Source organism: Mus musculus, chromosome 7 (assembly GCF_000001635.26).
Source record: "Mus musculus strain C57BL/6J chromosome 7, GRCm38.p6 C57BL/6J".
In the NCBI taxonomy this organism is placed as follows: Eukaryota; Metazoa; Chordata; class Mammalia; order Rodentia; family Muridae; genus Mus; species Mus musculus.
In genome coordinates, this window is record NC_000073.6 from 60165473 (window position 1) to 60192518 (window position 27046).

Sequence of the window (27046 nt, forward strand, 5' to 3'; positions counted from 1 at the left end):
TTAAGCAAAACTAAGGATATATGAAAAATTTTAAGAAAGCTATACATATATATGTATATGTTATATGAAGTACCTAAGTACTTTATTGTAGCTATATACTTATTTATATATATATGAATGTTTACAACACAATTTTTATAATTATAATATGTAGTATAATATGTATTATAATAAACAATAAACTACCTATAGCTACAAAATATAAAAAATAACTATACTTGATGAAAATGTAGAGATATTTATATGGATATATATATATAGTTTTCCCAAATATTATATATATATATATATATATATATATATATATATATATATATAAAATATGTATGTAAAGTGTACCTTATGTATTATATAATATATATATATATTTGTGTTTGTGTACATATATTCATTTTATATATATACATATATGTGTGTGTGTGTATATATATATATATATATATATATATCCATACTCAAGAAGTACAACTAGGCTATATTTTGTAGTTAAGTATTTCATTTAGTCTTGAATTATTATATATTATATTACATATGATAATCATAGAATTTACATATTATATATTTTATTTTACATAATATTTTATTGTAATATATTATATATTGTATAAGTAATATATAATATTTATTTTTACATATAATATAAAGATTTAATTTTACATATGTACATATATATTGATGGTCGTTTAAACAGAAATATCTAATTTAGTGCAAATACTACTCCAAGAAGGTATGAGTTATTATAAAAATCTTATGACATACAAGGATTCATCCACTAGGGAATATAAGTCAAAGGATCTCAGAAAGCATGAATAATGATGCACATTCAATATAAGAATCAATAAAATACTTCACCCAAACTAATCCTAAAATTGTAAATTTATGAATATGGAAACAAAATTCTCACTGTAGAAAAAACTTAAATCATAAAAGAGTTGCAAAATAAAGAGTTGCAAGAGATATTCCCATACCATATTTAAATGTATGCTACAGACAATGTGTATGGTATGCTGCTTACTGATCCATAACTGCATTAATTAGCACTGCTTGAGAAGCTACAAACTCAGAGTGCTGCTGGCATGAGTCACCATCTAATTCCACTTTGGAAATACATGAGGAAAATATGTAATAATAAAAAATATTTAAAAAAAAAGAAAAAGAAAATACCTAATAAAAATAAATAAATTTAAAAAAAGAAAAAAATCTTAAATCTAAACAACATTTTGAAGTAAAAAACAAAATACAATGAGAGACAAAGAAGGACATGACTATGTGAGCCTCTCTCATCCAGAGCCTAAGTCTGCACTTGGGTCCTCTGTGGAAATAACATTTATTTTAGTGTATTTATGGCATTTCTGAGTGTATTAACAAGTAGGTGTCTGATTCTTGTGCCTGTACCTGTGGTACTTTTTCTTCTGTTGGGTTGCCTTGTCCACTCTCAATATAATGTCTTTTGATCTTATTATATTTCATTTTGATAAGTTTGATTGCTGTTTATTGTATGTGCTTTTCTAGGGAAAGATAGGAAAAGAGCTAATGTGAAAGGAAGGGTATGTGGGAAGGCGCTAGGTGGAATAGATAAAAGGGAAACTTTAATAATAATATACTGTATAAAATTACTTTTATGTGGATCAAGGGACTCCACATAAAACCAGAGACACTAAAACTTATAAAGGATATGGTGGGAAAAAGCCTCGAAGATATGGGCACTAGGGAAAAAATTCCTGAACAGAAGAACAACTGGCCTGTCCTGTAAGATCCAGAATCGACAAATGGGACCTCATGAAATTACAAAGCTTTTGTAAGGCAAAAGACACTGTTAATAAGACAAAAAGGCCACCAACAGATTGGGAAAGAATCATTACCAATCCTAAATTAGATAGGGGACTAATATTCAATATATACAAAGAATTCAAGAAGCTGGACTCCAGAGAATAAAATAATCCCATTAAATATGGGGTACAAAACTAAACAAAGAATTCTCAACTGACTGAAAAGCACCTGAAAAAAATGTCCAACATCCTTAATCATCAAGGCAATGCAAATCAAAATAACTCAGAGATTCAACCTCACAACAGTCAGAATGGCTAAGATCCAAAATTCGTGTGACAGCAGATGCTGGTGAGGATGTGGTGAAAGGGGAACACTCCTCCACTGTTGGTGGTATTGCAAGCTTATACAACCACTCTGGAAATCAGTCTGGCAGTTCCTCAGAAAATTGGATATATTATTACTGGAGGATCCAGCAATACCTCTCCTGGGCATATACCCAGAAGATGTTCCAACTTGTGATAAGGAAACATGCTCCACTATGTTCATAGCAGCCTTATTTATAATAGCCAGAAGCTGGAAAGAACCCAGATGTCCCTCAACAGAGGAATCGATACAGAAAATGTGCTACATTTGCACATTGGAGTACTACTCAGCTATTAAAAAACAATGTATGAAATTACTAGGCAAATGGATCTGAAGGATATCATCCTGAGTGAGGTAACCCAATCACAAAATAACTCACTTGATATGCACTCACTGATAAGTGGATACTAACCCAGAAACCTAGAATACCCAAGATACAATTTGCAAAACACATGAAAATCAAGAAGATAGACCAAAGAGATGAAATATTCACGTATTGGTCTTCCTTCTTCTTATCAGTGAATGCATATCAAGTGCCTTCTTTTGTGATTGGGTACTCCAGACTGATTTCCAGAGTGGTTGTACAAACTTGCAATCCCACCAGCAATGGAGGAATGTTTCTCTTTCTCCACATCCTCACCAGCATCTGCTGTTACATGAATTTTTGATCTTAGCCATTTGTGGATACTTCATTCCCTCTTAGAATAGGGAACAAAATACCCATGAAAGGAGTTACAGAGCCAAAGTTTGGTGCTAAGATGAAAGGTTGGACTATCCAGAGACTACCCCACCTGGGGATCCATCTCATAATCAGCCACCAAACGCAGACACTATTGCATACACCAGCAAGATTTTGTTGAAATGACCCTGATATAGCTGTCTCTTGTGAGGCTATGCCAGTGCCTGGTAAATACAGAAGCAGATGCTCACAGTCATCTATTAGATGAAACACAGGGCCCGCAATTGAGGAGCTAGAGAAAGTACCCAAGGAGCTGAAGGGGTCTGCAACCCTATAGGAGGAACAAAAATATGAACTAAGCAGTGCCCCCAGAGCTTGTGCCTCTAGCTGCATATGTAGCAGAAGATGGCCAGCGAGCTGAAGGGGACTGAAGCCCTATAGGAGGAACATCAGTATGAACTAACCCCAGAGCTCCTTGGAACTCTACCACCAATCAAAGAAAACACATGGTGGAACTTTAGCTCTAGTTATATATGTAGCAGAGGATGGCCTAGTTGGTCATCAACAGGAGAAGAGGTCCTTGGTCCTGTGAAGTTTCTATGCCCCAGTATAGGGGAATGCCAGGACCAGGAATGGGAGTGGGTGGGTTGGGGAGCAGGAGAAGTGGGGAGGGGATAAGGGATTTTCAGAGGGAAAACTAGGAAAGGGAATAACATTTGAAATGTAAATAAAGAAAATAGCTAATAAAAAAGTTGTTATAACTGTTGTAAAAAATACAACATCATTTTGAAATGAAAACTAAAATACAATTTCAATAAGACCTTTAAATAACCAAACAAAAACAAAAAGCAAGGCACATTCATATTGTCCCGTCCAGCAGGACCTAGTTATTCTGTGGGTCCAGGAGGACAGAGGCCTACAAGAGAAGTGGGTGGAGAAAGGGGAGCAAGACCAAGCAAAGTGTTGTCAAGGTCTGTTTAATGAAGGCTAGGAGCCTGATTATAAGCATACAGTGAGATAAAATAGGGAGGGGTCGAGGGGGCATAATAAAATACAGAGAAAGGGATGGACATCTGGGGCGAATGCTTATTACAGGCTTCTCATAGCTTATCTTGGAATGTCAGCCCCCTAACAGTCCCGGGCGGCCTTCAAACATTCTGCAGTTTATCTTGGAGTGCCTGTCCTGATGAAACAGTCCAGAGCACCAAAAAGAGACATGGAGGAGGAGGTGAAGCTGCCGTAATCTAAGCAGTTCTAGGCGCCAGTGAAGGAGGGAGTGAAGCTGGCAGTCTCAGGCACCAGGTGGAGACAATGAAGGAGGGAGTGACATAATTCCCTTCAAAGGGTCAGCCGGATCTTTAGGGTGAGAGTTACTGGCAGGACCTAGTTTCCCACGGTTTGGTCTCTCACATCATGTGAATTTATCTGTCAGAGTATGGTCAAAAAAATTCTTCATGCAGCTGGGCATGGTGGCACACGACTTTAATCCCAGTAGTTGGGAGGCAGAGGCAGGCCGATTTCTGAGTTCGAGGCCAGCCTGGTCTACAAAGTGAGTTCCAGGACATCCAGGGCTACTCAGAGAAACCCTGTCTCTAAAAACAAAAAACAAAACAAAACAAAACAAAACAAAACAAAACAAAACCCAAAAACCAAAAACCAAAACCAAAACACAAAAAACAAAAAAATTCTTCATGCTACTTTGCATAACTGATAAATGTAATCAAAATCAGGAGATTCGAGCATGAAGTATAAATTAAATGTCCAAAGAAAGTACTTCCTAATTCACCAGGTTATTTTTGAATCTGGGTAAGATTACAAAAAAACAAACAAACAAACAAACAAAAAACCAACCCTACTATCTAATGACACTGAAGCAGTTTAACAATATTCAAGATACATCAACTTACAAAATGACAGAAAAAGTTTATAGTTCTATACCACTATGTAAGCTATATCTGTATGTAATGACACACAACATTTCCACAAATTGGCAGTTCACACACCTGAATTAACTTTGTCCACTATTTTTCTCAAAAGCACTTTGGATGCTCTTTCTTTTATTATAGGCATCATAGTGTTGAAACTCATATGTACTTGATCCTTCTATGCATCCAGAAACTGGGAGGTGCAAACTACCATTATCTGTTGTGTCTTTCCTCTGAAAATAATCTGTTTGTAAATGCTCAAGTGCAATTATCCCATCCCATCCTTCAGAGCATGACAGTACCTAATTTAGATTCCCTTAAGGATATTATTTTCATCTAACTTTCATAGACAAATAAAAATATTCTATTTCTCTGATGGCTCTTAGTCCCACACACCAATAATCCACAATACTGTCAGCTCTTTGAAATGTTAATTTTCACCCTGTAAGAGAACTGAGCTGAAGTGACAGGGCAGATTGAAGGCTCAAGGGGAGGAGCACTGCAGCCAACATAATACAGGACAGGACAAAGGAAGCCAGGTCCCGATCTCATCTGATTCTTTAGCTAAAGATTGAGATCTATAGAATAATGTTCTAATCCCAATAAATTTGCAGTACTTAATGTGCACAAATCATGTTCTACTGTGAAAGAAACAAGGGGTCAAAGTGGGAGCTGACCTTGTTTGCTGCATTGCCTTGCTGACCATTCCTAGGGTGGATGTGACAGGCATGTTTGCCTGCCTCTTCTCTGAGCAGGACCTGCTGCACTGACTTGACTAATCACACTCCCAACCCCCATTCTGTGCTAGTGAGCCTGCACAGCCCTCCAATCACGCATGCGTGCATGTTTGCCAGTCTGCAGGGACTCGAAATCTTTTCTAAAGCTAATGACAAACGCAGGTGGCCATGAGCTGTAAGCTGTTCTATTGCTAGTATGAAAAAGGAGGTTCTTCATAAATCCCTGTATAAATTGGTCAGGAATAAAGTGAAGGTGCTATGTGGACAATTGTGCCTGTACAATAATGATTTATATTCATGTTTAGATCTCTATACAAAGGAAAGAGTTCTTATGCAAAATGTAACCTACACTAGGGAATGTACAAAGCACTAAATAATTGTCATACTATAAGATTAGGTGTCTTTTTTAAAATTTCCTATGTGTTCATGTAAATGCCACCCTTACCATGAACATAAACTTTGTTGTTTAATGAAAGCATTGATTTATCATTCAGTGCTGCATTTTTTCCTTATATTTTACAAATTGTTGCTATGACATTCTTATTTGTTTGCTTGTTGGCTTGTTTGTTTTGGTTTTGTTTTTTAGACAGGATCTTACTAATTAGAATTTGCTAAATCAAACCCACTTTGTAGATCAGGCTGGCTTTGAACTCAGAAATTTATCAGCTTCTGACTGTTAAATGCTAGAAGTTGTTAGCCACCACAGTTAGCTATGTTTTATTAATGTTAACCATGTGTGCATATTTCTTTCTGTGTCTGCATCTTTTTTTGTGTGTGTATGTGTGCCTGTATGTGTATTATGAGCCTATATGTAGGTGTGTATAGATTTCAAAGGGTGTTTATGTTTCTAAATCTGCAGTAATAGAGTTTTGAGATTCCTTACATGAGTTTTGGGAGATCCTCTTGCAGAGTCGTATCATAATTCAAAACAGAGAAGTATCATTCCAGCTCTTTTATGCAACTCTAAGCTTTGGTGATTTACATGCCTGCTGAACGTACAAATGAAAGTACAACCAGAAAAATGCGAAAAGCCTCCTGCTTTTAAATGCTTGTACATTCTATTATTTTCCAATAAATGTAAATATGATATTGATTAAGTAATAGCCTTTAGGTAAATATGATGTTGATTAAGTAATATCCTTTTTTCACAAGTCAAATTCTACATTGCAAAGGGAAATGCAAAAGGAATTGTTAAATGTACTTTAAAACACCCCCAAGGTCCCCTAGAGGACTCTCCACGTGATCTTAGGACCACTGGTGAGTGGAATACAACTTCTGTTCCAATCCAATTGCACGGGACTTGAGACAGCATTAGAGAAGCAGAAAACCCGGACTGACCAGGGTCACAAATCCCTTCCGGTCAGTGCCAGCACTTGGTCACCTGGGCACAGAGTAGGTGGAAACTCCAAGGTCCCTAGAGACAGCTTCTGAGACAGACCCTGTTTCAGGCTCCAGAGATCCGGGCACCTTCCCTGCCAGAGGAGAGGTGTCCACCCTGCCAGGGAGGGCTATGCTGGAGCACCTGGGGGAGGTATTTTGATTCCCGGGTCCCTCTGAGACTAGTCTGTGTAGGTGTGAGTATGGATTACAGAAGTTAACAGCTTAGGTGACAGGCCAAAGCAAAACAGCTTTTGGGACAGGTCCTCTTTCGGGCCTTCATCTTCTGCCAGGAGGGAGGTCCGAATGCCAGATATCTGTGCACCTTCCCTGTAAGAAGTGTGCTCTGACCACTGAAAGTCAGAGATCTAGTCTCACAGGTCTGCTGATAGAGGATAACAGAATCATGAGAGGAACAATCTCTAACCAGAAACAACTGTAACAACTAACTCCAGAGATTACCAGATGGCGAAAGGCAAACTTAAGAATCTTACTAATAGAAACCAAGACCACTCACCATCATCAGAACACAGCACTCCCACCTCACCCAGTCCTGGGTACCCCAACACACCCAAAAAGCTAGACCCGGATTTAAAAGCATATCTCATGATGATGGTCAAGGATATCAAGAAGGTCTTTAATAACTCACTTAATGAAATACAGGAGAACACTGCTAAAGAGTTACAAGTCCTTAAAGAATAAGAGGAAAACACATCCAAACAGGTGATGGAAATGAACAAAACCATACTAGACCTAAAAAAGGAAGTGAACACAATAAAGAAAATGCAAAGCAAGGCAAAGCTGGAGATAGAAACCTTAGGAAAGAAATCTGGAAACATAGATGCAAGCATCAGCAACAGAATACAAGAGATGGAAGAGAGAATCTCAGGTACAGAAGATTCCATAGAGAACATTGGCACAGCAATCAAAGACAATGCAAAATGCAAAAAAGATCCTAACTCAAAATATCCAGGAAATCCAGGACACAATGAGAAGACCAAACCTACGGATAATAGGAGCAGATGAGAATGAAGATTTTCAACTTAAAGGGCCGGAAAATATCTTCAACAAAATTATAGAAGAAAACTTATGAAACCTAAAGAAATAGATGCCCATGAACATACAAGAAGCATACAGAACTCCAAATACACAGGACCAGAAAAGAAATTCCTCCCAACACAAAAAAATCAGAACAGCAAATGCACTAAATAAAGATAGAATATTAAAAGCAGTAAGGGAATAGGGTCAAGTAACATATAAAGGCAGGCCTATCAGAATTACACCAGACTTTTCACCAGAGACTATGAAAGCCAGAAGATCCTGGACAGATGTTATACAGACACAAGGAGAACACAAATGCCAGCCCAGGCTACTATACCCAGCCAAACTTTTAATTACCATAGATGGAGAAACCAAAGTATTCCACAACAAAACCAAATTCACACATTATCTTTCCATGAATCTAGCCCTTCAAAGGATAATAACAGAAACAAACAAACAAACAAACAAAACAATACAAGGACAGAAACCATGTCCTAGAAAAAGCAGGAAAGTAATCCTTCAAGAAATCTAAAAAAACGACAGCCCCAAGAACAGAATGCCAACTTTAACAACAACAACAACAACAAAAATTAGGAAACAACAATTACTTTTCCTTAATATCTCTTAATATCAATGGACTCAACTCCCCAATAAAAAGACATAGACTAACAGACTAGCTACACAAACAGGACCCAACATTCTGCTGCTTACAGGAAACCCATTTCAGGGAAAAAGATAGACACTACCTCAGAATGAAAGGCTGGAAAACAATTTTCCAAGCAAATGGTCTGAAGAAACAAGCTGGAGTAGACATTCTAATATCGATTAAAATCGATTTCCAACCAAAAGTTATCAAAAAAGACAAGGAGGGACACTTCATACACATCAAAGGTAAAATCCTCCAAGAGGAACTCTCAATTCTGAACATCTATGATCCAAATGCAAGGGCAGCCACATTCACTAAAGAAACTTTAGTAAAGCTCGAAGTACTCATTGCACCTCACACAATAATAGTGGGAGACTTCAGCACTCTACTTTCATCAATGGACAGATTGTCTAAACAGAAACTAAACAGGGACACAGTGAAACTAAAAGAAGTTATGAATTTAACAGATATCTACAGAACATTTTATCCTAAAACAAAAGGATATACCTTCTTCTCAGCACCTCATGGTACCTTCTCCAAAACTGACCTTATAATTGGTCACAAAATAGGCCTCAACATATACAAAAATATTGATATTGTCCCATGCATCCTGTCAGATCACCATGGACTAAGGATGATCTTCAATAACAACATAAATAATGGAGAGCCAACATTCACATGGAAACTGAACAACACTCTTCTCAATGATACTTTGGTCAAGAAAGGGATAAAGAAAGAAATTAAAGACTTTTTAGAGCTTAATGAAAATGAAGCCACAACATACCCAAACTTATTGGACACAATGAAAGCATTTCTAAGAGGAAAACTCATAGCTCTGAGTGCCTCCAAAAAGAAACTAGAAAGAGCACAAACAAACAGCTTGACAACACACCTAAAAGCTCTAAAACAAAAGGAAGGAAATTAACCCAAGAGGAGTAGACAGCGAGAAATAATCAAACTCAGGGGTGAAATCAACCAAATGGAAACAAGAAGAACTATTCATAGAATCAACCAAACAAGGAGCTGGTTCTTTGAGAAAATCAACAAGATAGATAAACCCTTAGCCAGACTCACTGGAGGGCACAAGGACAGCATCGTAATTAACAAAATCAGAAATGAAAAGGGAGAAATAACAACACATCCTGAAGAATTCCAAAACACCATCAGATCCTTCCACAAAAGGCTATACTCAACAAAACTGGAAAACCTGGATGAAATGGACAAATTTCTAGACTGATGCTGGGTACTACAGTTAAATCAGGATCAGGTTAATTATCTAAACAGTCCTATATCCCTGAAAGAAATAGAAGCAGTCATTAATAGTCTCCCAACCAAAAAAAGCCTAGGACCAGATGGGTTTAGTACAGAGTTCTACCAGTCCTTCAAAGAAGATCTAATTCCAGTTCTTCACAAACTATTCCACAAAATAGAAGCAGAAGGTACTCTATCCAACTCATTCTGTGAAGCTACAATTACTCTGATACTTAAACCACAGAAAGACCCAACAATGATAGAGAACTTCAGACCAATTTACTTGATCAATATCAATGCAAAAATTCTCACTAACCAAATCCAATACATCAAAACAATCATCCATCCTGACCAAGTAGGTTTCATTCCAGGGATGCAGGGATGGTTTTATATACAGAAATACATCAATGTAATCCTCTATATAAACAAACTCAAAGACAAAAACCACATGATCATCTCGTTAGACACAGAGAAAGCATTTGACAAAATCCAATACCCATTCATGTTAAAAGTCTTGGAAAGATCAGGAATCCAAGGCCCATACCTAAACATGATAAACGCAATCTACAGCAGGCCAGTACCCAACATGAAAGTATATGGCGAGAAGCTGGAAGCATTCCTACAAAAATTAGGGACTAGACAAGGCTGTCCACTTTCTCCCCCCCCCTATTCATCATTGTACTTGAAGTCCTTGCCAGAGCAATTCGACAACAAAAGGAGATCAAGGGAATACAAATTGGAATGGAAGAAGTCAAAATATCACTTTTTGCAGATGATAGGATATTATATATAAGTGACCCTAAAAATTCCACCAGAGAACTCCTAAACCTGATAAAGAGCTTCAGTAAAGTAGCTGAATATAAAATTACGTCAAACAAGTCAATGGCCTTTCTCTACATAAAGGATAAACAGGCTGAGAAAGAAATTAGGGAAACATCACCCTTCTCAACAGTCACAAATAATATAAATTACCTTGGCATGACAGAAACTAAGGAAGTGAAAGATCTGTATGATAACAACTTCAAGTCTCTGAAGAAAGAAATTAAAGAAGATCTCCAAAGGTGGAAAGATCTCCGATGCTCATGGATTGGCAGGATCAATATAGTAAAAATGGGTATCTTGCCAAAAGCAATCTACAGATTCAATGCAATCCCCATCAAAATTCCAACTCAATTCTTCAATGAATTAGAAAGGGCAATCTGCAAATTCATTTGGAACAACAAAAAACCTAGGATAGCAAAAACTATTCTCAGAGATAAAAGAACGTCTGGTGGAATCACCATGACTGACCTAAAGCTTTACTACAGAGCAATTGTGATAAAAATAATGCATGGTACTGGTATAGTGACAGACAAGTAGACTAATGGAATAGAATTGAAGACCCAGAAATGAACCCACACACCTATGGTCACTTGACCTTTGAAAAGGGAGCTAAAACCATCCAGTGGAAAAAAGCATATTCAACAAATGGTTCTGTCACAACTGGCGGTTAACATGTAGAAGATGCGAATTGATCCATTCCTATCTCCTCATACTAAGGTCAAATCTAAGTGGATCAAGGAACTCCACATAAAAAAAAAAAGAGACAGTGAAACTTATAGAGGAGAAAGTGGGGGAAAGCCTCGAAGATATGGGCACAGGGGAAAAATTCCTGAATAGAACACAATGGCTTGTGCTGTAAGATTGAGAATTGACAAATGGGACCTCATAAAATTGCAAAGCTTTTGTAAGGCAAATGCCACCATCCATAAGACAAAAAGGCCACCAACAGATTGGGAAATGATCTTTACCTATCCTAAATCAGATAGGGGACTAATATCCAATATATATATAAAGAACTCAAGAAGGTGGACTCCAAAAAATCAAATAACCCCATTAAAAAATGGCATTCAGAACTTAACAAAGAATTCTCACCTGAGGAATACCAAATGGCTGAGAAGCACCTGAAAAAATGTTCAGCATCATTAATCATCAGGGAAATGCAAATCAAAACAACACTGAGATTCCACTTCACATCAGTCAGAATGGTTAAGATCAAAAACTCAGGTGACAGCAGATGGTGGCGATGATGTAGAGAAAGAGAAACACTCCTCCATTGTTGGTGGGATTTCAAGCTTGTACACCCACTCTGGAAATCAGTCTGGTGGTTCCTCAGAAAATTGGGCATAGTACTACATGAGGATCCCACAATACCTCTCCTGGGCATATATCCAGAAGATGTTCCAACTGGTAAGAAGGACACATTCTCCACTATGTTCATAGCAGCCTTATTTATAATAGCCAGAAGCTAGAAAAAACCGAGATGCCCCTCAACAGAGGAATGGATACAGAAAATGTGGAACATTTACACAATGGAGTACTACTCAGCTATTAAAAAGAATTAATTTATGAAATTCCTAGGCAAATGGATGGACTTGGAGGGCATCATCCTGAGTGAGGTAACCCAATCACAAAAGAACTCACATGGTATGTACTCATTGATAATTGGATGTTAGCCCAGATACTTAGAATACCCAAGATATAAGATACAATTTGTGAAACTAATGAAACTAAAGAAGAATGAAGACCAAAGTGTGGATACTTTGCCCCTTCTTAGAAATGGGAACAAAACACCTAAGGAAGGAGTTACAGACACAAAGTTTGGAGCTGAGACGAAACTTCGGACCATCTAGAGACTGCCATATAGGCGATCCATCCCATAATCTGCCTCCAAACGCTGACACCATTGCATACACTAACAAGAATTTGCTTACAGGACCCTGATATAGCTGTCTCTTATGAGACTATGCAGGGGCCTAGCAAACACAGATTTGGACGCTCACAGTCAGCTATTGGATGGTTCACAGGGCCCCCAATGGAGGAGCTAGAGAAAGTACCCAAAGAGCTAAAGGGGTCTGCAATCCTATAGCTGGAATAACAATATGAACTAACGAGTACCCCTCGGAGCTCGTTTCTCTAGCTGCATATGTATCAGAAGATGGCCTATTTGGCCATCATTGCAAAGAGAGGCCTATTTGTCTTGCAAACTTTATATGCTTCAGTATAGGGGAATGCCAGGGCCAAAAAGTGGGAGTGGGTGGGTAGGGGAGAGGGTGGGGGATAGTATGGGGTACTTTTGGGATAGCATTGGAAATGTAAAAGAAGAAAATACCTAATTAAAATGTACTTTAAAATTCTGCATTGTACCCTATGAAATCATGGAAGGAAAAAAATCTGCAAAAATAAATAGGTGGCTCTGAATGCATATGGAAATATCTGGTTTCCTACCTCATGGCAGAACTTTCAAAAACGTATCTCTGTGTGGCTAAGTTTGCTGCAATGTCGGAATGAACATATAAGTATAGTAATATCCAACTTTCTGCCATACTGAATGAAGGGGATGACCACCTTATATAGGCTGTGCTTCTTCAGTTCCTTTGTAGCTTCTGCCAGTACTGGAGAAGTTTAAACCTTCCTGAAAAAATACTCCTGCCATTTGAGTTTTAAAGATACCTTTCAAATATTCATTCCTTTTTTTTTTGGCTATCTTTTTTTTTTATTAGGTATTTTCCTCGTTTACATTTTCAATGCTATCCCAAAGGTCCCCCATACCCACCTCCCCAATCCCCTACCCACCCACTGCCCCTTTTTGGCCCTGGCATTCCCCTGTACTGGGGCATATAAAGTTTGCAAGTCCAATGGGCCCCTCTTTGCAGTGATGACCGACTAGGCCATCTTTTGATACATATGCAGCTAAAGATAAAAGCTCCCGGGTACTGGTTAGTTCATATTGTTGTTCCACCTATAGGGTTGCAGTTCCCTTTAGCTCCTTGGGTAATTTCTCTAGCTCCTCCATTAGGGGCCGTGTGACCCATCCAATAGCTGACTGTGATCATCCACTTCTGTGTTTGCTAGGCCCCGGCATAGTCTCACAAGAGAGAGCTATATCTGGGTCCTTTCAGCAAAATCTTGCTAGTGTATGCAATGGTGTCAGCATTTGGAAGCTGATTACGGGATGGATCCCTGCATATGGCAATCACTAGATGGTCCATCCCTTCGTCACAGCTCCAAATTTTGTCTCTGTAACTCCTTCTATGGGTGTTTTGTTCCCATTTCTAAGAAAGGGTAAAGTGTCCACACTTTGGTCTTCGTTCTTCTTGAATTTCATGCGTTTGGCAAGTTGTATCTTATATCTTGGGTATCCTAAGTCTGGGCTATTATCCACTTATCAGTGAGTACATATTGTGCGAGTTCCTTTGTGATTGGGTTACTTCACTCAGGATGATAACCTCCAGGTCTATCCATTTGCCTAGGAATTTCATAAATTCATTTTTTAATAGCTGAGTAGTATTCCATTGTGTAAATGTACCACATTTTCTGTATCCATTCCTCTGTTGAGGGGCATCTGGGTTCTTTCCAGCTTCTGGCTATTATAAATAAGGCTGCTATGAACATAGTGGAGCATGTGTTCTTCTTACCGGTTGGGACATCTTCTGGATATGCCCAGGAGAGGTATTGTGGGATCCTCATGTAGTACTATGTCCAATTTTCTGAGGAATCGCCAAACTGATTTCCAGAGTGGTTGTACAAGCTTGCAATCCCACCAACAATGGAGGAGTGTTCCCCTTTCTCCACATCCTCGCCAGCATCTGCTGTCACCTGAGTTTTTGTTCTTAGCCATTGTGACTGGACTGAAGTGGAACCTCAGTGTTGTTTTGATTTGCATTTCCCTGATGATTAAGGATGTTGAACATTTTTTCAGGTTCTTCTCTGCCATTTGGTATTCCTTAGCTGAGAATTCTTTGTTCAGCTCTGAGCCCCATTTTTTAATGGGGTTATTTGATTTTCTGGAGTCCACCTTCTTGTGTTCTTTATATATATTGGATATTAGTCCCCTATCCAATTTGGGATAGGTAAAGATCCTTTCCCAATCTGTTGGTGGCCTTTTTGTCTTATTGACGGTGTCTTTTGCTTTGCAGAAGCTTTGCAATTTTATGAGGTCCCATTTATCGATTCTTGATCTTACAGCACTATAGGGGAAAAAATACACTGAAACTACAATGCTATAGTGTTGTATTTGTGAAAATTGTCAGAGGATGCCAGGCAGAAAATATTCAGTAAGACAAACTGACATTATTTTTAAAGAACCCATTTGCATGAATAGCACTCTGTCCAGAACGGCACCGTATAGAAAAGACTGGCCTTAAACATACAGTATTTCATCTTTATCTGCCACCTAGCATGTCAAGGTTAAAGGGTTTTATATCATGGCCATCCTGTCTTCCAGACTTTATACAATAGATACGAAAATCAAGGATTATGTAGGGTCACCTACACAGGAACATTAATCCAGTATTTTTAATAATCTCTCCATATACTGTTTGTCAATGTGGGCTGAGAGCACTGAGAATACCCAAAGAAATTCCTGTGTTGTAAAATAAATTATGTTTTTTAGTCATAAAAGTAATGAGTAATTGTGGATACATATGCCTAATTATCAATCTATGGACTTAGGTTTGTAGATTTCTTGCCTGGACCCAGAAAGCCAATTTGTTAGTGAAGAGACCAATGACAAACTCCTTCAACCTTGTCCTATACAAAAGGACAGGATCTCCTACCTCAGTTAAATTAATTAAGTTAATCCTACTCAAGGAAGACAGAGGCTTGCCTCTAATGTGATTCTAAATCACAGCAAGCTGAAAGAAAGAATAATCTCAATAGTATCTAAGAATAAAAACCTGTTTGAGATGTGTGAAGTAATCTATACTATGATATTCTACATATTAAAATTGTGCCTTCATAATTTGTGATTTGATTCTAATTCTAACATTGACAGTGTTATCTCGGAAACTTATTAAAAGTTCTGTGTACTGCTTACCATAACTGTATAATGAAGAGGACTTATTGAGCCCCATTCAATGGATACTTAACATAGGCAGTTAGAAGAGTTGTATTAGAATGAAAGTAATAGATCTTAAAATTAACCAAAAGGATACAGGGTACACTATAGGGGAATATAAAGAATTGTGTACTCAATGCTTTTGTCATTTTTCTTCCCAGAAGACTAATTTGTGTGTGTCCAGTGTTCCCAAACCCCCTCCTTTCCATAGCATAGAATTCCAGTTTACCTGTGCTAATCATTTTTTTAAACTTTCTTGAGATTTTTTTTTCACTTTGATCATGGGATCCCTCTTCTTCTTCTCCTCCTCCTGCTGCTTCTCCTCATCATCATCATCATCATTTTTCTCCTCCTCCTCCTCATCATTTTCCTCCTCCTACAACTTCTCCTCTTCCTCCTTCTTCTTCTACTTTACTTGACATTTTTTGTTCTTACCTTTTTTCAGTTTTTTAAAATTGAGAAATAGTGTCTCATTACATAGTCTAGACAAGACTCAAACTTGTAGTAATTCTTTTGCTTCCATCTCTTGAATGATATGATTAAATATGTGAGTCAATATACCATGAATGCTTTCTATTTCATTTTAAAATGTGCATTTAATTTGAACATTAATTACTTTTACAATTAAATATTTTTTTTTAAAAATGTGCACTCATGTTGGCACATGCCTTTGAATCTAATACCTTAGGGACATAGGCAGAGAGTCTGCATTGAATTTAACTATAGACAGGAGTATATTTGGGAATCCTTTATTAACAACAAATATATATTAATAACATTAAAATGGTTATTTTCAGTCTTTCTGTGTCTTGAGTGGCAAGCAGAAGTTTGCTGAAGTAGCAACTTATGTCTCAGAACACAGAGAAAGCTGAGAGAGTTGTTTGACATATCAAAAGAGTTTTGAAAGATAGAAAACTATCCTCAGGGAGATACTTTGTCCAGCAATGCTGCATTTCCTAATCTTCCTCAAACTGACATCAAGTAGGAATCAAGTATTTGTAAATGGGAGACCAATAGTGGGCATCTCATTCATACCACGGTGTTCTACACTTTGTCTCTCACAGTTTTACAATCATATAATAATAAAAATGCCTTACTTATAATAGCCAGAAGCTGGAGAGAACCCAGATGTCCCTCAACAGAGGAATGGATACAGAAAATGTGGTACATTTACACAATGGAGTACTACTCAGCTATTAAAAGAAATGAATTCATGAAATTCTTAGGCAAACAGATGGACCTGGAGGGCATCATCCTGAGTGAGATAACCTAATTACAAAATAACTCACATGATATGTACTCACTGATAAGTGGATAGTAGCCCAGAAACTTAGAATACCCAAGATACAAGATATAATCTGCAAAACACATGAAACTCATGAAGAACGAAGACCAAAATGTAGACACTTTGCCCCTTCTTAGAACTGGGAATAGAACACCCATAGAAGGAGTTATAGAGACAAAGTTTGGAGCTGAGATGAAAGGATGGACCATCTAGAGACTGCCATACCCGGGGATCCATCCCATAATCAGCCTCCAAATGCTGACACCACTGCAAACACTAGCAAGATTTTGCTGAAAGGACCCAGATATAGCTGTCTCTTGTGAGATTATGCCGAGGTCTAGCAAACACAGAAGTAGATGCTCACAGTCAGCTATTGGATGGATCACAGGGCCCCCAATGGAGGAGCTAGATAAAGAACCAAAGGAGCTAAAGGGGTCTGCAACCCTATAGGTGGAACAACAATATAAACTAACCAGTAACCCCTGCCCCCAGAGCTCCTGTTTCTAGCTGCATATGTATCAGAAGATGGCCTAGTCAGTCATCATTGGAAAAAGAGACCCATTGGTCTTGCAAACTTTATATGCCTCAGTACAGGGGAACGCCAGGGCCAAGAAGTGGGAAGTGGGAGGGGAGTGAGGGGGAGGGTATGGGGGGACTTTTGGGATACCATTGGAAACTTAAATAAAGAAAATAACTAATAAAAATAATAAGAATATTTATTATACAACTTTAAGAGACCCCATCATCTTTCATAGAATGAATATTGTTTAATAGTTAAAAGTATCTTCTGAGTCTCAAGTCAATACTTTCAATGTTACCATTGTAAAACAAAGTTACATATTTCCACCATAAAATGGCACAGAGGGGATATTATCTTTTCTCTGAAATGGACTCAGGCTGTCGTGAGAAATGCTTAGGATGACCTTGAGCTACATAACTTTCTGTCTCTACCTCCTTGATGCTCTAGTCCCATGTGTGTACAGTCTAACTTGCAATTGGAATAAAGATCAAATTCAACTTTCTTTATATTAGACAAGTACATTTCCAAAGGGTAAGTATCAAACGTATCTGTCCTGAGACTTACAAAGCCTCTCAGTGTTGCTTTATCAATCACTTTCAAAATTCAGTCTTTAAAAAACATGCAATGTTTTTAAAAATCCAAATTCTCTATAAAACTTGAAAATATCCCTTTGAAATATGTTCTCTTATAAAATAAAAATAATTTAAGAGTACTGTCTTAGGGTTTCTATTCCTGCACAAACATCATGACCAAGAAGCAAATTGGGGAGGAAAGGGTTTGTTTGGCTTACACTTCCATACTGCTGTTCATCACCAAAGGAAGTCAGGACTGGAACTCAAGCAGGTCAGGAAGCAGGAGCTGATGCAGAGGCCATGGAGAGATGTTCTTTACTAGCTTGCCTCTCCTGGCTTGCTCAGCCTGCTCTCTTATAGAACCAAGACTACCAGCTCAGAGATGGCACCACCCACAAGGGGCCTTTCCCCCTTGATCACTAATTGAGAAGATGCCTTACAGTTGGATCTCATGGAGACATTTTCTCAACTGAAGCTACTTTCTCTGTGGTGACTCCAGCTGTGTCAAGTTGAAACAAAACTAGCCAGTACAAGTACTTTCTTACTTTAAGAGTGAATAACCAAGCAAGAATGTGAACACATCAAAATCAAACGTCAAGGGTGTTAATAACTCAATATCTTAATATCTGTGATCCACTTACTGCTTTCTAATATCTTTTATAACCTTTGAGTAACTTTTCTAGCTTTGCCCTCTGGAGTGCATGTATAGCTCGTCTTCTAGTTTATTGCTGTCTCCACCCCATGGTTTCTGCTAATCTTGCTGGTTATCCTATGATACTTGCATCCTCAAAAAACTGTGGTACCTTGCAACAGCTGGCCTGTACTTTCACCTGTAGCCCCTTCTGGTATGTCTTTAGGAAATCCATCCCTGCCACACAGTGACAAGCCAGATGTATTGATCCCTTCATAATCAGTGCCACTTGGTTGATTCTAGTCACTAGTGAGTTCAGTAGGTAACAGACTTATGACTTTGTCCTTTTTGAAACAGTTTGTTTCTGCATGCTGTGCCTGAGGAATCACTTCCCAGATACTTCATTCACCTCTATTATATTGGCATCTTCTTTATAACAACTGACTGTTTAGAGCAAGATAGCCAGCATTCATTACCCAGTGAGCCACTTTGGTTGCTCTGATATTGAAACTTCTGTTAGTTTTATTTTGCTTTGATTATTTTTTATTTGCCTATATTTTTTCTAATGTAAGAAAGAGAACATAAGATTTATGTGGTTATGGAGGCGACAAGAATCAGGTAGGAGAAAGTGGAGTGGCACACAATTAGAACATATTGTCTGAAACGTTCTATTTTTAAAAAATAGTAATTAAAACAAATATAGATTCCACATTTATTCATCTTAAGACATTAAAATTAAATGAATCTATTTTTGGAAGGATGTACGTTTTTGGTGAGAGGAAAACATGTGGAAGTCAGTTCTCTACTTTTGCAATGATGTTTTCCGGTATGAAACTTTGGGTATTTGATTTGACTAGAGTTCATTTCACCTTCTCTACCCACTCACTGTTGCCTCAAATTTATTTTTTCATTGAAATTCTGGGGTTTCAACTCAGGAACTGTAACACACTAGGCATCCATTTTATGTTGATTTCTCAATGGATTTGACAATACTAACAATTATCTGATTTCATTTGAACTGTTCTTTTGTTCAGGCCTGTAATATGAAGTGATTGCAACAGCTTTTGCCTAACTGATGTCTCAGATAATTTTTTTTTGTAAAATTCTCTCCTGATTTGCTATCAGTTCTTTTGTTGTTTTTTTGATAGAGTCCAAAACTGTAGCCTAGGGTTCCTCATGACTATTGCAATCCAAGTGGTTTCACACAATAGTTACTTGAAGTTTATCTTGCCCAGGATGGGATTACAGGTAGGTTTTAACCTGATAAGTTCCATGTACATTTTCTTGTTTAAAAAATCCATTCTTTAAAAAAAATAAATAATGAGATTCACAGGTAAATGAACTGAACTAGGAATCATCACACTGAATGATGAAACCTAGATGTCAAAAGTTAAAAATTATATGTATTTGCTTATATGTGAACAATAGTTGTTTCATCAGTGTTAAACAAACTGCAACCCAAGTTTAGAGTAAGGCACTAGGAGTGACAGATAGGTCTCCTTAGGAGTGGGAAAATAAATATTTTGATAGGGATTGGCAGAATGGGGACTTGAGGGAGAATAACAAGGAGTGAAGTAGAAAAGTGAGTAGAGGAGGGAATATGGGGATAGACATTTAGAATTAAGGGCCCTTTGAGGATTATTTTGTAAACAAACGCTGAAGCCTTCATGAATATATACATACATGAATGCAAATTAACTGGAATTACTTCATAACATGAAAGTCAGAGGTACAACTGGACGTGTCTGTTACCAAATGCCCTTTCCAGTAAGAAGAGTGGCTTGCACATACAAAATTCATGGAAAACTGAGATGTTCAGCTGATACCAACTTAGAGCCCATACCTCACATTCCAACCTTGTTCTACTATGTTTGGTTAATGAAGTAGTCTACACACTACTGAAATAGGAATATACACAATAAGCAGGCCACAAATCCTTTAATTTACAATAGCATCCTGCATGAAAGATATGCTACTGCAATGGAAAAATTAACCAACTAATATGCAATTTAACTTCATGACTGCTTCATGAGTTGGGAATAAGTACAACGACCCACATTGCATCTTATTCAGAGAGTGAGCATTCTTGGGACACTCATCCTAAACCTTATTGACTCCACCAAATCCATCCTTTCACTGTTAAGTTAACCATGAAAAAGAGGAAGCAAATCAAGAGTCATATCCAGAACACATGGGGAGCACCAAGAAAACAAGGCTTTGTTAAACAATATAAACTGAGCTCATAAGAACTCTCAAGAGTGTTTGCACTTGGTCCACTGCCTATATTATGTCTTCCATTTTAACATTAGTATAGAATCCTGAAATACGTGAGTTTCTGTGTCTCTTTTTCTTGTGCTTTTCCCTTGGACTCTTTTCCTTCTGCTTGTTCCTTTTGTCTATTTCCATTGTGTTAGCATTTGCTTTATGTTAGTACTATTTCTTATTACCATTTTATTTTATTTTGTAGTTCTTAGAAAAGTTTTGTAATAATAGAAATGCATGTGGGCAGAGACTGGGACTAGTCAAGGGAGAACAACTCTAATCAGGGTGTATTACTGTGGAAAATAAATTTTTAATAAAAATCTCTAACATTAAGAACATTTCCCCAAATCCTTTTAATGATCATGTTTTACGTTTCCACTATGAGTATAAATGTGTGGGGATTTTCTCCATTCCAGTGATGCTAACATATGTTCCACTAAGTCAGACAGAATTCAGGTGTTCAGCAGTTTTGACTACATAATAACTAATAAAACAAGCAAACAAACAGATCCAAAACCACAAGTAATCATTCCTAACACAGGATCAAAACAAACGAACAAAAAAATTTCCCTGGTAGATTTGTGATGTAATGTTAAATAATATAGAAGAAAATAAAATTTATAAAAAATTATGATGACACTTTACTTAAAGAAAAGTGAGAGGAAAAGAAGGAAATTTTAAAGAAAACATGGAAATCTAATTCAAACGAATACATTGTTTGCACATTATAATTTTTATCTTAGTTACTGATGGTATTTGCCATATTGAAATTGACTTAATATTTTAAATGAAATTTAAATCTGTTTTGATATTCAATTATAAAATAAAGTATAGAAATATTCTCCCTATTATACTGGAAAGGTAAATACAGGAAAATTGGAAAGGGTAAAGTGATAAATTTTTTCAGTATCATAATAAGAGTTTAGGCTTAATAGAATATGAAGATATTCAACTTTATACATATGTGGACACACATTTTTGATGGATCCCCAAATTTTACTTGAAAAGGAAAATAATAGGTTACTTTCTCTTAGTCAAGTATGGATGTCAGCACGTAGAACAGAGATTTAGGATGACTTCAACATATGTTGCAACATTAAAGTATTTACAAAGATTTGCATAGCCACATTGTAAAAAAAATTCATATATTAATGTATTTTATAGGTATTTTATGAGGAAAATCTCCTGAAGGGGTATGGAAAATGAGAAAATACCTACTTTAAGTTTAATATGACACTTGATGATAAATCTATTGTAGGTTTCATGTTTCTGTTCTTTAGCTAGTGATCTAATAATAAATTTCAAAAGTTTTGCCAGCTAATTGAAAGTATGTTAAATGAGGGGAGGTTGGGTGATAAGTTGCTAATATAGGTACAAAAACACCCAAGATATTTTGATTTTAGATCTTTAACATTCCAAATATTCAAAATTGCAATATTCTTATGAATCATTCAAATTTCTCAAACATTTAGGTGATATCATTTTTCTTTTTTCTGTAAGCTTTAGTTGAGTGTCTCCCTTGTTGTCTAAAAATCACATTCTGTACATTCAACAATCTAATGTTATATTTCACATGATTCTAGGAAATCTTTCTTAAATGCTGAAAATATGTGGCAAAATTCAGGGTATACAAAGAGTTGGTAAAAGCATTAAGTAGGAAAATCCAGGATCATACCAGTATTAATTATTTTCCTGATCCAGGTGTGATTATTAGACTCTTCTGCTGTATATGACATTATATTTATATGCAATGATAAAATAGGATTGCTGTACATGAAGGTAAAACATTAAAGACCATAGTATAAATAACAGAAGTAACAATAGCAATTTAGAGAAGCAAACAACCTATCTACCCACAGATTCCTCTGCTTGCACCATCGCATATCTTATTAACAATGACTATGTTATTTGCATTGCATATATGGTTCTTTATATTTTTTGAGATATTGGAAGTGCAGGGCATTCAAAATCATTTATCCTACTTTTTTTTTTTTTAAGATTTATTTATTACATGTAAGTACTGTCTTCACACACACCAGAAGAGGGCGTCAGATCTCGTTACAGGTGGTTGTGAGCCACCATGTGGTTGCTGGGATTTGAACTCTGGACCTTCGGAAGAGCAGTCGGGTGCTCTTACCCACTGAGCCATCTCACCAGCCCTTATCCTACTTTTAAATTTACTATTTTTCGTTTTAGATTGGATACTTTATTTATTTACATTTAAAATGTTATCCCATTTACCAGTTTCTCCTCTGGAAAACTCCTATCCCTTACCCCCTTCCCCTGCTTCTATGAGGGCCTCTTTCACCTATGCTCATACTCCCAATTTACTACCCTAGCATTACCCTACACTGGGGCATTGAGCCTCCACAGGATCAAGGGCCTCCCCTCTCATTAATGCCAGATAAGTCCATCCTCTGCTACATATGCAGCTGGAGCCATGGGTCTCTCCATGTGCCCTCTTTGGTTGCTGATTTAGTTCCTGGGAGCTCTGGGATGTCTGATTGGTTGGTATTGTTGTTCTTCCTTTGGGGTTGCAAACCCCTTCAGCTGCTTCAGTACTTCCCCAAACTCCTCCATTAGGATCCCTATGCTCAGTAGGTTGGTTGGCTGTGAGCATTTGCAACTATATTTGTCAGTTTCTGGCAGAGTCAATCACGAGACAGCAACCAGGGTCTTTTTCAGGGTCCTGCCAGCAAACCCTTCTTGGCATCAGCAACAGTGTCTGGATTTTGTGTCTGCATATGGGATGGATCCCCAGGTGGGGCAGTTTCTGGATGGCTGTTCCTTCAGTCTCTACTCCACACTTTGTCCCTGTATTTCCTTGAGACAGGAGAAATTCTGGATTAAATGTTTGGAGATGAGTGGGTGGTCATATCCTGCAACTTGGGGCATTGCCTAACCTCTGGATATGGTCTCCACAGGCTCTCCCTCCTTTTAGTTTGGTATTTAAGTTAATGCCATCCCTGTTGGGTCCTGGGAACCTCTGTTTTCCTGGCATCGGGGAGTTTCTGTTGGCTACCTGAGTTCTCCATCCCCCATTGCTACAAACATATATTCAATTTTCTGACCCTCTGTATATCCCACCCATCACATATCTTATCAACATTGACTATGTTAGTTCCGTTGTATATACAGTTCTTTATAATTTAGACATTTTAGAATTTATTCTTGTCCTAGATTTAGTATTTCTCTTTTGGGTAGTTTATCTCTTTTCCAAATTAATAAAAAATTTGGTCTTAAGTAACAATACTTTTTGTTACTTGTAAATAGCACTTTTATTTTTAAGTTGTATTTATTTTATTTATATGGGTGTACTGTAACTTTCTTCAGACACATGAGAGGAGGTCATCAAATCCCATTACAGATGGCTTTGAGCCACCATGTGATTGCTGAAATTTGAACTCTGGACTTTTGGAAGAGCAGTTGGTGCTCTTAACTGCTGATCCATCTCTTCAGCCAACTGTAACCAACAACTTTATTTGACCCATTATTTTTTCTTCGTCAGTTTCAGTATGTAAATGTTAGAGGATAGTTTTCAGGCCCAGAATGGAATGCCCTGTGGAGACAGTCTGGAGAAAGAATGAGGTCACTGAAAATCAGCAGAAGTAGGGCTATTTTCCAAGTTGTTCTGGGCCAGTTTGTCCCAAAGAACATAGGTTTTATGACACAACCTCCATTACTATTGAAGTAGTAAAGTAGTCTGGTAGCTAAATTACTGTTTAAACTTCCTCTCTCACTATGAGGATAGCTCTAGTAAGCATCTAGAATTCTTCTTTAGGCAAAGGAAACCTTCCTAGCACTTCAGCCACAGCTAATAATGCATACTCATCCCCAATCTCCTATCTTCTCTGCAGTTTATATAACTCTTTTTACCCAATAAATAAAAGCAGTTTAGGTGAAAGCCATCTCTGAAGAAGGCCATTTATCTAACACTCATGCAGACCACATTCCTCTTTAAACAACCTGGTCCAGCTAAGCTTCATTCTTTCCATTCCAGAATGGTGAACAAGGAAGCCTGGGCACCCCCAGGACAGAAGCAAGCCCAGGTCAGTAGATAGTTAAATTACAGAAGAGATAAGATAAGGATGTGTTACAATTTAAATTCCTCTCTTGTGGGATACAAAGCCTGAAAGGGATAATTCAAGTTTCCAGGCATGAATGTAAGTGGAGGGACAAGGAGACCAAACCATACACAAAACTTTTGACCAAAAATATGTCCTATCTACAAGAAATGCAGTGACAAAGAAGGAGCAGATATCCAGGGAATGGCCAAACAATAACCCAACCAACTTGAGACATACCCCATGGTCAGGCACCAATGCCTGAAACTCTCAAAGGTATTCTGCTGTGCTTGCAGACAGAATCCCAGGATGACTCCCTCTGAGAGGAGACATTCAGCATGAGACAGAAGCAGATTCAGAGACCCACAGCCAAATATTGATTGGAGCTGTGGGAATCTTATGGAAGGGTTGATGGCCAAGAAGTGGATAGTAAATCTATAGAAAAATGCACAGAATCAGCTAACCTGGATACTTAGGTCTCTTAGAGTCCAAACCACCAACCAAACAGGGGTTAAACTTAGGACCTCTATACATATGTAGCAGATGTGGAGCTCATTATTCATGTGGGTCCTAGAAAAACTGGAGCAGGGGCTGACCCTAACTCTTTTGCCTCTTTGTGGAGTCAATTCCTTGTGCTGAGATTCTTTTTCTCCCTCAGTGGGAGAGGATGCACATACTTTTTAATAGACTTGAGGCATCATGGTCAGGCAATACCCAGTGTGTCCTCCACCCTCTCAGAATATAAGAGAAAGAAGATTAACAGAAAAGTACCCTGTGAACAGAATACAAGGAGAGGTATCAGTGATTGGGATGCAAAATGAATAAATAAATTAATGGAAAAAAGAAGTGAATTGAAGGAGAACATATAATCATGCCATCCCATAGAACCCAGAGATGGATAAATGAGGGCCACTAGGTTTTCCAATAACAAGCACTCCAGTAAGTCAAAACACACCATTTTTAAACTCCAATTAGTAATGAAAGCTAGATAATTTCTGATGGAAATGAAAAGAAATGTCTTAAATACAAATGTTTTTCAGTAACTTCCACACAGTATATGAGGAAACAGACTTTTCCAAACAGACTCAGTCCCTTGTGACAGAATAAGCCCCCATTGAGAGGGCAACTTCTTTCCACTATCAGGAATTTGGCAACATAACTCATGCTTTTCTTCCATGTAAGTACTGCAGGCTATTTCAAAATACTTGCTATGTTACAAGTCACAATACTATACCCTGTTACAACATTGTAAGAAGTTTTTCTTAATGTTATTAAAATAAAAACAGGTAGAATATTTACTGGTACATTTGTAGTATTTGTGTCTGTGTGTAGCAGCAGGGTCATTGAAAGTAAAACATATTTAATAAAATGACCAGTAAAATTATTTTCAAAAAATAAATTAGAATTTATTGATAATTTGAAGTAAATAAATTGAACATGCCTCACAAAGTTTTGAGAAATTAACCCCCAATACTTCTTATTGGAAATTGTCCTCAAAAGCAACCATAAAAATGCACATATACTACTAGGATGATGTGGTACTTGCCTTATGTGCATTTAATTATTTAATTCAATATTGTTAATGGAAACGGGCCAATGAAATATCTTGGCATCCTGCCATGCAAGCTTAGAGACATAAATTAGATACCTGGAATCTACATGGAGGAAACTGAACTAGCTCACAAAGATTATCTTCTGATCATTACAGGTATACTGTTTCATGTATATACCTACACTTACATACAAGTCATACATACACACATAGAGTTAATAACTGTAATATATATATATATGAAATCAATGGAAAAGTTATAAACAAATGTCCTTCAGTTGAAGTAATTTATATATTTTATTATCTTCCTTTCAGTGATTTTAAAGTGCATTAAAAGTAAGTTTATTTATCTTAAAAGATTTCCAAATAAATGAGTGTTAGTACATATAAAGAAAAAGCCACTTGAGAACCATTAGGTTTTCGGGGGTTTTGTGTGAAAAATCAACTGCTCATTCAATTTTGCCTTGTTTCTGGACTTTGAATTCTGGTTCAC

At 37.3% G+C, this 27046-nt stretch overlaps 1 protein-coding gene and 1 long non-coding RNA gene across 3 annotated transcripts in view; both read right to left on the reverse strand.

The window, feature by feature from the left end:
- The window catches only part of Snhg14 (small nucleolar RNA host gene 14), a 1177441-nt gene that overhangs the window by 892736 nt on the left and 257659 nt on the right, over positions 1-27046 (reverse strand). The gene's annotated exons all lie outside the window — the stretch shown is intronic.
- The window catches only part of Snrpn (small nuclear ribonucleoprotein N), a 467683-nt gene that overhangs the window by 182978 nt on the left and 257659 nt on the right, over positions 1-27046 (reverse strand). The window contains exon 1 of one of the 2 annotated variants that reach the window (NM_001349691.1): positions 5415-5484. The exons of the other annotated variant lie outside the window; for it this stretch is intronic. The gene's annotated coding sequence lies outside the window, so the exon portion shown is untranslated. Of the gene's footprint in view, positions 1-5414; positions 5485-27046 lie in introns of those variants that run through there. 2 annotated transcript variants of the gene reach the window in all.